Genomic DNA, 13,111 nt, shown 5'->3' with positions numbered 1-13,111 from the left:
CCCTTTTTAGTTCAGTCCCTGTGGCTGTTTACACTTTTCCACTTTCTCTCCAGCTGCTTTTCCTGTATCCTCGACTCCCCGTCTAGCTCCCTGCCCTCTGTGGCTTCTCTCTCCCCCAGTTCACCTCTCAGTTCACATACCTGCTGAGTTCTGTGGTTCAGGTTGTGCAGATTGTTGTGTTAATCCTCCAATCGGTTTTCTAGGTGTGCAGGGTGGTTTAGTGTTGGCCTGGCTGTATTTCACGGATGTGAGACACACAAAAAACTTCCATGCTGTTCTGCCATCTTGGCTCCTCCCCTGGTTCTCAGTCTTTTTATAAATATAAGACAGTAAAATCAGTTCTTACTCATAGGTTTGTTAAGAACATGAAACAGGAGTGCCTGGGAGGGTGACTTGGTTGAGAATCCGACTTCAGCTCAAGTCATGATCTCACATTTCATGAGTTTGAGCCCCACATCAAGCTCACTGCTATTAGCACAGAGCCCTCATTTGATCCTCTGTCCACCCCACCCCACCCCTGCTCTATCCCTCCCCTGTTTGCTGTCTCTCAAAAATAAATAAAACAACGCCCCCCCCCCCCCATAAAAGAACATGAAACAAAGCAAAGTAATACCCCTGGGATCTGGCACATAGTATGAACTAAAAAGAAAAATTAAGAAAATTTAGTCTCTTTTCTATAAAAAGATTTTGTTTCCAAGATATGAAACTTCTCTATTAGTAGATCTAAAGTCATAATCTTTTTAATGCTATGTGGATCATCTCTTAGACAATTTCAAGATCTCTAAGAAAGGCTCTTCATATGAGATTTTAGGAGTTAGTGGGCAGTTAAGGGCTGAAAGTGTCAGGGTCATATTAGCTACAGATTAATTTATCAACATGCAGAGTACCTAATGTCTACTCTTTAATTAGTATGGGGAGGTGGGAGGGACAACTGTAAAGGAAAAGAATCTGTTTTAGGGAAAAAAAATACCTGAATCCATCTAAGCAGAAGTATAGTGAATAACATGATCTAAAGTAACGTGAATTTCTGAGAAACACGTGGCATCCCATAATAGAACTGAAAGTTTGGAGATGCCTGGCTGGCTCAGTCAGTAGAGCATGCGATTCTTGATCCCAAGGTTGTGAGTTCGATCCCTATGTTGAGTGTAGATATTATTTACAAATAAAATCTTTTTTGGGGCGCCTGGATGGCTCAGTCAGCTGAGCGTCCAACTTCGGCTCAGGTCGTGATCTCGGGGTCCGTGAGTTCGAGCCCCACGTCAGGCTCTGGGCTGACAGCTCAGAGTCTGGAGCCTGCTTCAGATTATGTCTCTCTCTCTCTCTCTCTATCTCTCTCTCTCTCTCTCTCTCTCTCTCTCCCTCTCCCTCCCCCACTCATGCTTTCTCTCTCTCTCTCTCTGTCAAAAATAAATAAACACTAAAAAAAATTTTTTTTTAATAAAATCTTTTTCTTTTTTTTTTAGGTTTATTTATTTATTTTGAAACAGAGCACAAGCGGGGGAGGGGCAGAGAGAGAGAGGGAGGGAAAGAATCCCAAGCAAACTCCACACTAAAAGTGCAGGGCCTAAGACAGGGCTCCAACCCACAAACTGTGAGAACATTACCTGAGCCAAGATCAAGAGTTGGATGACGTTTAGCCAACTGAGCCACCCAGGCACCCCACCCCACCCCCCCACCAAAATAAAATCTTAAAAGAATTGAGAGTTTAGCCTCAAGTTTTCCCAGACTTACTCTTTTTAAGGAAAGTGTTGTGCTTATGATTCATGTTTTTTAAGGAGATAATTGTAGATTCACATGCAGTTGTGAGAAAGAATACAGAGAGATCTTATGGACCCTTCACCCAGTTTCCCCCAATGGTAACACCTTGCAAAACTGTAGCACAATACCACAACCAGAATATAACCTTTGATACCAGCCATCTTACTCAGATTTCTCCAGTCTTATCTGTAAACATTCATGTACATTATGTACTTAGTTCTATACAATGTTATCACCTGTTCAAGTATCCACGGCAGTCACCTTGACAACCAATAATCTGTTTTCCATTTCTAAAGTTTTATCATTTCAAATGTGTTCGATAATTGGAAGCATATAAGATGTAACCTCTGGAATAGCCTTTTTCCACTCAGTGTAATTTATCCAAATTGTTGCACGTATCAATAATTTCTTCCTTTTTATTGCTGAGGGGTGTTCCATGGTACAGTTTGTTTAACCTGTAGGAGGGCATCTGAGCTGTTTCCAGTCTGGGGCTATTACAAATAAAGCTGCTATGAGCATTCATGCACTGGTGTTTGTGTGAACACAAATTTTCATTTCTCTGGGAAATTGCCCAAGAGTGTCATTATTGGATCATATGATAATAGCATATTTAGTATTGTAAGAAACTGCCAAACTGCTTTCCAGACCAGCTGTGTCATTCTACATTCTTAGCAGCAATGTATGAGGGATCCTTTTATCCACATCCTTGTTGGCAGGTAGTGTTTATTTATTATTATTTTAATAATAGGCACTATTTTTTATTTTCATCATTCTGATCAGTATGTAGTGATATCTCATGGAGGTTTTCATTTGCATTCCTCTGAAGGCTAATGATGCTGAACATGTTTTCATGTGTTTATTTCCATCTGTATATGTCAGTGAAATGTCTCTGTATACATTTTGCCCATTTTCTAACTGGATTTTTTAATGGTTAAAAGTGGTTTACATTGAAATGGAAATCTGCTTACTTTTGTCAATAGGACATTCATCTGGCAGAATTTATTTAAATGGAAGTCAGTTTTACCTCCCAGCAATTTCAGAGGTGCTAAGTGTTGTTTATGGCTACCTAATGGGTACCAGTTTTTAAGATAGGATCAGAAAAAAATAAAGCAGGTGGACTCCCCAGATCCTTAGGATCTTCCCCACTTCTGGGGGTAGTGCTTCACACACACACACACACACACACACACACACACACACACACCCTTTCCACAGGTCTGCTGGTTCATGTTTATTTCTTTCAACAAAAGGGTGTCAAGCCAGTATGAACTACTTCAGGTGAAGACATAGACTGAAGTGGCTTGTTTCAATTCAAAGCATCTATCTGCCCCCGTTCCAGGGTGAGGACCTTGAGGGGCACCTGGGCCCAACTAAGTGGATGACTCAGAGATGATTACTGGCTCCCTCCGTAGAACCTGGGCCCAGACCATACTCCGCTTCCAGAAAGTCACGTGGCCAGCAGGTGTGCACAAGAGTCCAAAGGGAAGGGAAGCCAGATGCCTCTAAACTGGGAGTTTGGGGATAGGAATCAGAGAGCAGATGTATGGAGGAAGGTCGCTGCTTGGGCAGTACTATTCAGCCTTAGTCAGCAATTCCAGGCTTCCAGTCCTCTGCCCCAACCCACCTTATCAAAGCTTTGAACGTATCAGCACAGGCCAGCGCTCCACAACTTAGTAAGCCGTTCTAAGCCTGACAAAAGATGTTAAAAATATATCTGAAAGTGTTCATTTCAAGCTTTGATTCCACTGTCTGCACATCCTTTGATGTCACATAAAAACTTTCATTCCATTGACCTTGCCCTTCCCAACACAGCTCCGTTTGCTCAGAGAAACATAAGACGTCTGTTTTCTCCTTCAGAAAAAAAAAAAAGAAAGAAAACTTTTTCCATTTCATTTTATATTTTCAGTTCCTTTTAGATGATAAGCTGACACTGAAGCACACTAATTGGTTATGTTATTTTTAAATGAATTTTTAATGGCAAATAATTTGTTCCATCTGGGAAAAGGCTGATGGCATTTTCAGCAACCAGGCACAAATCAAGATGGATTATTTCCAGCATTAAAAAAAAAAAAGTTTATTTAGATCCACATCATACTGGTGGTTCAGTGTCAGTGGCATTTCCTGATCCTGAAGAGGGGCTAAGCCCTTGGCTGCTTCCCTCATCCCTTGAGGTCACTCGCCTCTCACAATGTTAAAGACTTTTGCTCGCCCCCTTCCCCCACCCCTCCGTGGTTTCTGTCAACCAGTTTCTGGTGGTTGCTGGGCACTACTGTGCTTCACACAGTGGTGGTCGTTTTCGCCGCACTTAACCCGACCATCGACCATCGGGAAGGGCATGAAGCGGTATCATGCGTCAGCAGCTGACCTTGGCTTGTCCGCGTGCTGTTCCCACAAACAGCCTCTTATTTAAGAGGAGGGAGCAGAAGGAGCCATCAAGCATTTAGGGAAAGCAGGGGATAAGATAGTCCTGAGGCCCCATTTTGATCCATCCAACTCTCCCATCTGCCCTCTGGGAACTCCACAATTAAAGGCATCCATAAAAAGAAAGGAAAAAATAGTTCACTGTACACTCACATTCATAGCAGCGTTTTTCACAATAGCCAAAAGTGAAACAACTCAAAGGTCCATGGATGGATGAATGGATAAACACAATGTGGCATATATGTACAATGAGTAATTTTTTTCTTATGATGAATTATTATTCAGCCATAAAAAGGAAGAAAACTCAGGCACATGTTTCAACATGGATGAACCTTGCTAAGTGAAGTAAGCCAGACACAAAAGAGCAAATATTGTATGATTCTACTTACCTAAGTTCCCCAGAGCAGTCAAACTGATAGCAGCAGAAAGTAGAATAGAGGTTCCCCAGGGGCTGGGAGCGGGGACTAGGGAATTGTTTAATGGGTATAGAGTTGCACTTTGGGATGATGACAAGTACTGGAGATGCACAGGGTGGGGGGAGGGAGAATGGCTGCACAGCGGTGGGAATGGATTTAATGTCATTGAATTACGCACTTAAACATGGTTAGGGGTGCCTGGTGGCTCGGTTGAGTGTCCAACTTTGGCTCACGTCATGATCTCATGGTTTGTGAGTTCATGCCCCGCGTTGGGCTCTGTGCTGACAGCTCAGAGCCTGCAGCCTGCTTCAGATTCTGTGTCTCCCTCTCTCTTTCCCCTCCCCAGCTCATGCTCTCTCTTTCTCTCTCTCTCTCTCTCAAAAATAAATAAACATTAAAAAAATTCTTTAATGGTCAAAAATGGTAAGTTTATGTTTTGTATATTTTACCACAATAAAAAAAGGAAGGAAATATGTTTGTACTTTTCACTTTTTTTAAAGATAGAATTCTGGGTATCATTGCTAAGTGAAGCAATGAATGATTAGTGACCAAACTACCCAATGGAGTGCTGGTAAATGTGCATCAACCAACTTTCCAACAACAATAAAATATCCGTATGCAAATATGTGTACATAAGTTTATTTTTTTAAGTTTATTTATTTATTTTGAGAGAGAGAGAGAGAGAGACGCAGGAGGGGCAGAGAGAGAGAGGGAGAGAAAGAGAATCCCAAGCAGGCTCTGTACTGTCAGCACGGATCCTGATGATGGGCTCAAACACACAAACCATCAGTTCATGACCTGAGCCGAGACCAAGAGTCAGGTGCTTAACTGACTGAACCACCCAGGCCCCATGTACATAGTTTATTATAAATTTTACCAATATAATGGATGTGGATCACATAATTTACAAATAGTAAAATATACAAACTCTTATATATCCATTATTTGTCAATAAAACTGAAAAAATATATATAAACTTTTTATTTAAAATTCCACGTAGGCAATTGATTGTCACAGAATGATTTCATTCACTTTTTCTGAACACTTGTATTCACAGCCAACAATGGCTGAAGTTGATGAAAAATACAGTTCTGATATGAATCTTGGTTGATATGTTAATTTAATGAGTAAGACAAAAATGGGACAGTAAAGACATACGTGGGACCATCACTCATCAATGATGTAAGCAAATATTTTGATGAATTGGATGATAGTTTTTATAATATGTCTTTTTGTGTGTTTGTTTTCTTAAGTAGGCTCCACACCCTGAGGCTTGAACCCTGAAATCAAGAGTCACAAGCTCTACTGCCTGAGCCAGCCAGGCACCCCTTCCCTCTCTCCTTGATCTAGCATAGCAGGGACTTATGTTTGAAAGGGGGCCTTAGGATCCTATGTCTATCAAAGAAGTATGGGGAGGGGCGCGTGGGTGGCTCAGTTGGTTAAGTATCCAACTTTGGCTCAGGTCATGATCTCACAGTTCATGAGTTCGAGCCCTACATTGGGCTCTGTGTTGATATCTTGGAGCCTGGAGCCTGCTTTGGAATCTATGTCTCCCTTTCTCTCTGCCCCTCCCCTGCTCATACTCTGTCTCCCTCTTTCTCAAAAATAAACATTAAAAAATTTTTTTGTTTTTTTTAAAGAAGTATGGGGATTTAAGTTTAAAAAGAAAAAAAGAAGAAGCATGGGGAAACCTACCACAGGCTCAGCCTTCTGGGCATTTTCTTTCTAGTCTTTCGATGCTCAGTACAGCCATTAAATGAACTCAACAATCAGAAAAAAGGGGAAACTCTACAGGATGTATCTTAAGTGAGAATTGGGGAGCTGTCCATTAAATGGGATTTCATTAGTGAGAAAAGCATGCCACAGGAGATACTGGTGGGAAAACTTAATAAGCACTATGATAGAATGAGGCAATAAAAATAGTGCAAATTTCTAGAGGCCCGATTAAGAAAATATTTTTATTTATTTATTTTGTAAAGTAAACTCTACCCCTATCCTGGGGCTGGTGCTCATGACCCCGAGATCAAGAATCAAATGTCCTACCAACTGAGCCTGCCGGGTGCCCCAGAAAATATTTTTTAAAAACCACAAAACACAACTCAGTGACATCTGGTCATCAAATATCATGTAATTCATCAAGACTTTTAAAGAGAAAAAAAACTGTTACTGACTTATTATAAAAGAAAATAGTTCTCATAGACCCTCCATATTGCCTTTAAATGACTTTCATTATATCTTTTAAAGAGTACAAACGTAAACGAGGCATAAAGCCCTATGCATATAACACTCATATAATTGTAAAAATAAGTGTACTACAATACAAAAGAAACCACAAAAACCAACAATATTTTCATGAGCAACATTAATTTAATGTGACGAATGATGTTCTTAAAAACGAGTTGCCACTGTTGGGTTTTAATTGGTTTGTGGAAAAAAAATAAATGAATCAATCAGTGAATAAATCTTGACTTCCTCGGTACCAGTAGCAGGCAAACCACTGGTACGGATCAGTAAACCATCCCCCATCCGGTGCAAGGGCATCCCATCCGCCCATCCCCCACCGACTCTTCACTGCCACGTAAACATTCGGGAGTGGAAAGCACTTAGCTCTCATATCAGGAGAGATATTTTCCCACATTTGGCACTATTAATAAACAAACAAAAGAAGAAAAAGCAAGGAAAGCATATGCACCACATTGTTCATAAATGTGTTTGGTATTTCATTTCACAGTATTCAAGGTTGCCTGGGGAAAAGATTTTACTTGCTTTATTTTCCTATAACTCATTTTATATTGGTTGAGACCCCATTCCTGCTCAGCAATGAGAAACTCCTTACCAACCCCCTGCCCCTCCACAGGGAAGATAGTTTCTGACTGTCTTCCTGGAAAGGAACCTTTCATTCCCATTCCCCTACAGGCAGCAGGTAGCACTGTTCAGCATCACCATAGACAGAATCCACCCTGGGACTCTGTAGTAGAGGGCAGTGCTGATGTCAGCTCGCACTCCACTTTCTATTCTCTTTCTATCTCTATCTCTTTTCTGCAAGGCCCGTTTCCCCTCAGAAGGCCTGGGACTGTGATAGGCTTTCTCGCTGGCCTGGGGCTGCCCTTGCACCCTGACACACCGCCACCACCACCCCACCCCATCACCACCCCTCCCCACACTCCCCACCCCCAGCCCCATTTTGCCCTCAGGTTTTCTCTGCCTGCAGAGCTCTGTGCTCCCCCCCACCCAGTTCCTTCACTCAACACACCCGATGAACCATAACCAGTTTCTTATCTCAATGTGAGGGCTCTGTTCTCTGTTTTCCAAGCGTTTGGTTGGTTATCTGGAAAGGGACGGGATGGGGTGGGAGGGGGTGCCACTGAAACCAGGGGTTTGGCATTTATGTTAAGTATTGGCATGACTTTGTGTTAAGTATTAGCACTATAGCGAATTCCAATTCCACATTGCAAATTCTGTGGACCTTCAAGGGAAGCAGATTTTGCCATCCCCAGATATGCCTCTTTGGCATATTGATTGTCTTAAGCTGATTATTTTTTAAGAAACTGCAAACACAGGTAAAGCTGTGAAAACTGAGAAGTTTCCCTTTTGTAAGAAATATTTACATTAACAAGAGAAATCTCCATTTGTAAGGAGATCTCCATGTACCTGGAAGAGGAGAATGTCTGAATCTCTAGAGGGGCAACTGGGTGGCTCAGTTGGTTGAGTGTCTGACTCTTGGTTTCTGGTCAGGTCATGATCTCATGCTTCGTGGGTTTGAGCCGCACTCGGAGCTTGCTTGGGATTCTCTCTCTCTCTATCTCTCTCTCTCTCTCTCTCTCTCTCTCAATAAACAAACAAACATTAAAAAATAAAATAAAATATATCTCTAGAAATCTGTTACCAATGGAGAAGGCAAGTACTTAAATCTGCATAACAACCTTACCTTTGTTTACTGTGCTTCTCCTTGTCACTTCCCATAACTGACTCCCCACCCCCAACATTTTTTGTCTTAAGCTGAAGATGGTATTTAAGGTTATTTGCTTTGGCCATTTCAGGGAGTTACTCAGTTTTCTGAGGCCCCTCCCATGTACAGCAGGTGTACCTGTTACTAAACTATCATTTGTTTTTCTCCTGTTACTCTGTCTTATGTCAATTTAATTATTAGACCAACCAAAGAGCCTAGAAGGGAAGAAGTAAAACTTTTCCACCTCTACAGCTCCCTGACAAACCAGCACTATGACTACTCCCTGAGCACACACAGTGATTGTTTCATGGCAGCAGATGCAGCTCAGGGGAAACTCACTGATAGGAACTATTAATCACAATTGAAGCTAACAAGAATCAACATAGAACGGATAAGATCAGCCATCTGCAGAAGGATAGCACTTCAAACAGAGTTGTAGACATGAGCCAGTAGCTCTGCCAAATATAATCAGGAGACAAGAGCTCCTCTCGAGTCAATCAAGAGACCAGAGGGCCACTATAGTATGGGCCATTGCATCCTTAGGACTGGAATTTTTTTGTAAATAACCTATTTTATCACATTGTGACTGACGTCCTAATAGGAGGATGGTGTTCTGTATGGATGCTAGAATCTAGGGGAGGGAGCCAAAGGGTAAATATTTGTCAGTGTTTATCCTACGCTATAAATACTATGTATTTGACAGGTCACTGAAAAAAACAAACGCCCAACACTTACAGGACACTTGCCATGTGTGCCAGGTCAGGGGTAAGTAAGCTTTAAATCCACTCTCAGTTAATCCTGACAAACACATAATGAGGTAGGTTTATCCATCAGTCTTTTGTGAGTCTGATTACTGGGAATCAGTCTCCCACGCCTGATTTGCTCTGAGGGATCTGATGATACTGGAGAGCTGAACTTGCAAAGCTAAGAGGTTGGAACATAGTGACCCCGCCAACATACAACTTGTCCGAGGGTGCCAGGCCGAAACAGATGGCTGGACTCTCTTCAGTCGTCTTGATTACAAAAGAGATCATCTGTTCCAGCCCTTGGTTGACCCGGGCAGCTTATCAAAGTCATGTTTTTGTTGCAAGATGCTAGACTCCAAATATGCAAAACCCAGATTGGAACAGAGACATGACATGGAGTTCAAATGGACCAGTCTCTGCAGAAACTGGAACTGTTTTCATCACGCATGCCTTTACTCCAAGGCCTCGTAAATAGAAACAAGAATGCTTTCCACTAAAGACAGGTGACGTGTCTGGAATAGCTTGTAGGGGCAAAAGTGGGCACACAGTTGGGGAATGCACTGGCAAGGATTCCAACTGCCAGGAAAGAAGAGGAAACCTCGCTCCCAAAAAAGGCATCTTAAGAGAAAATTTAAAACTTGGATCATTGACATGATAGTCTTATTACAACATGTAAATATCTAAAAGGAGGGAATTATAATTATTCTGACATTATACAGTCTGAGCTGATGACTCCAAGTGATTGCCCCTTGGCACAGGGAACACCCATCTGCTGCCCTTGCATAATCTAAACCAGCAGGGCTGGGGAAGACTGGCCTGTTGTTTATTGCACCGAGATGAAAGTGGCTAAGTGTGTCTGGTTTGGTAATTAGACCCTTTATTACAGCTCTCAAAAGAAAGCCAGGCCCAGCAAGTTTGTTTTTTTTTTTTCCCCAGCAACTTTCTTTGTAGCAAAATATTCCTACCTTCTTCCAGACATGGATACTGATCTAAGAGGTATATGTTTATCCTAACAAAAGTATAAAATATGCATATGTATATGTAGAAAATATGTATAAAGTAATGTATTGAAGATCAGAGAAAACTTATAAAACAGTATGGACTCATGATCTGAAAGACCGTGAGACAGGCTTCAAATATGTACATATGGATGTATGAATGGAGGCCCAGGATATTGCAACAATATGGACTCCAAGGAGATGTGGACAGAAAGGAAAAGGAAATTTTGTAATATACTTTTAAATATATTTAATATTTTGTAAAATGCATATACATATTTATATTTTATTTATACATATATATATTTTTAAAATACTGATTTTACATATTACATATGTAATATATTCTTTATTATATGTAATATATTCATATTATATTTATACATATTTATTTTTTAATACTCCTTTTTCTTCCAATCCATGTCTCCTTAAATCCATGCTGGTGCAATATCCTGAGGTCCCTATTCATTCACGTCCCCGCCTTCTCCTATTCTTCCACAATCAGATAAGGGAGATAAGATTGAGAACAATGAGCATAGTATTTGTGGTATTTTAGTTTAAGGATGTGGGGGAGTGGTACAAAAGGGCAGCTGTTTCCAAGACTGTGTCTCCACACGTGGGGACAGAACAGTTCTAATGATTCCAGCTGTCTTTTTTAATTTTAATTTTAATTTTAATTTTTTTTAAGTGAACTCTACCCCAACGTGGGGCTTAAACTCTTGAGTCAAGAGTCAAGACGTGGGGCTTGAACTCTCGACGTCAAGAGTCATATGCTCTACTGACTGAACCAGCCAAGTGCCCCCTCAACCAACTCTTTCAGTCAAACCAAGCACAGTGATCTGTCTGCAACCCTGTGCAATCAGAACTTCTAATCCTCACATCTCTCCATGGCTGTGTGGACATAAAACATCAATCAGTCTGACCAAAAGCTACAGGCAGAATAATTTGCAGAATTTTCCTACTTCAATTCTTTAAAGAGACAGTTTCAGAAGGCAATGATAAATTGAATGAAAGTGTGAGTAAGCCTGTGGACGAGTAAAAATAATTTATAGGCAGAATATGTCCTTTAAAATTTTACAATTTTTTTTTTGGCCAATTATTAAAGTAATATAGTTCATTGTAGGAAATACAGCAGAGCATAAAGAAAAAAAAAAAAAAAGAATCACCTCCCACCATGGCTGTGAACAACTTTTTCAACCTAAGTAGTGGAGCTAAATGAACCTTCCACGATCAACAAATGTTCTCAAGTGTTTTGGTGTCTGCCTCTCATTTTAAGAATTCTCATCCATACCCCCAAAGCCAATGACACTTCCCAGGCCAGCCTTGGTCTTGGACAGAATTGGGAGGCCCTATAAAGTGAGCGTTCAGGGTCCCCAAGTAGGCTGCTGCCCAGAAATACTGTTCTAATCTGCTCCCCAGAACCAGAACTCAGGAAAACACCCCTTATTTCACAGTGAAAATTGGCTAAATGTGAATACCCATTGCCTTAAACTCATTCACAGTAAAATGTAAATAAGATGGGTTGATGTTTCTACAAAGAAAAGAGGGACATCCCAGAACTCCAGACATCTGTGGTAGGCAGGAGGGTGCCATGAAAAACCATCCTCATTCAGGAATGAGCCATTCTAATGTCAGGCAGTCCTTCTTGTTAGTGACTTTTTTTTTTTTTTTTTTTTAAATAGGCTTTATGCCCAGCACAGAGCCCATCGCAGAGCTTGACCTCAGGACCCTGAGATCAAGACTTGAGTTGAGATCAAGGGTCAGACACTCAACCGACTGAGCCACTCAGGTGCCCCTTGATAGTGACTCTTTTAAAGCCTAAACTGGCCCTATCATAACTTTAAACATGGCTATTCTTTGAGCAAAAGCCACCTAAGGGCACTTGTCCTCCACTGAAATGGCGCTATGGCACCTCTGTCACCTGGAAAAGCTGGTCTGGCACATAAAAGTCAAATCACAGACATCCTTTCGTGTCTACCTCCCCCCTTTGGAAAACAGCCTCTTTCTCTCACATCTCCTGTTAAAATTAATTTAAAGTAGCAGTGAGCCTATCAGGCCAAGTTGTCCAGTTTCACATGAGAAATATCTCATCGTTCCCCAGCACACAATCTTTCATGGCTTGTCTCCATGTCTAAATTAGACATGGCTCTGAGGTCACTGAACCTCAAATTGATGAAACCCCTTGAATTGGCTTGGACAAAGAGTCATCCTGTGTATTTGTTAAATAAAATTATCTAGTGTCTTTCAGATTCTTTTACAATGAACTAATACCCTTGTTTCTTGGGAATTCTTTGATATTCCAAAAGCTTCTGGCACATTTTACATGAGACTTTTCTAGGTTCTTCTTCCTTAGAAACAGGAAGTTGACAAAAAGCTCCAAACATTTATTTTAGTTCCCAAAATTGGGATGGATGTCCAGAGGGTTCTAAAAATAGTAAACAGCCCTTCAACATTGAATTTTGTCTTTACCAAAATATTCAATCGATCTAAATTTAGTCTGAAATCTATCCAAGACCCACCTGGTTAGGTTTGGAGACATCTTGACACTCACTAATATTCTTGGGTCTGAAAATATTACACCTGGAAAATTGCTTTATTTCCATCCCGTGACAAGATAAATGGTTATAATAACAACAAACATCATTGGCGAGGACAGCTTCTTTTCATTGAACCATTCATTCTATTCTCTCTTTCATAACAGGAATTGGTGTTTCTAATCTAGGGACCACATCTACCTTGTTGCCTGTTTCTTTTTTAATAATACATTAGGTGAAATCTTTATAAAATTAGTGTTTTAAAGTGAACCGTTTCAAAGTGAACAAT

The 13,111-nt window shown here is 40.9% G+C and overlaps 1 long non-coding RNA gene across 1 annotated transcript; it reads right to left on the bottom strand.

Annotated features, from left to right (window-relative positions):
• Positions 1 to 203: 203 nt before the first annotated feature.
• On the bottom strand, positions 204 to 12,846 carry LOC115498766. Its single transcript, XR_003963948.1, has 3 exons — positions 12,836 to 12,846; positions 10,056 to 10,059; positions 204 to 297 (listed from the first exon to the last, which is right to left on the bottom strand). It is a non-coding gene; the product is annotated as an uncharacterized LOC115498766 (long non-coding RNA).
• Between the last annotated feature and the right edge of the window lie 265 nt (positions 12,847 to 13,111).

The sequence above is a fragment of the Lynx canadensis genome, chromosome D3 (assembly GCF_007474595.2).
Source record: "Lynx canadensis isolate LIC74 chromosome D3, mLynCan4.pri.v2, whole genome shotgun sequence".
NCBI lineage: Eukaryota > Metazoa > Chordata > Mammalia > Carnivora > Felidae > Lynx > Lynx canadensis.
This window is presented reverse-complemented; position numbering and strand designations above follow the sequence as displayed.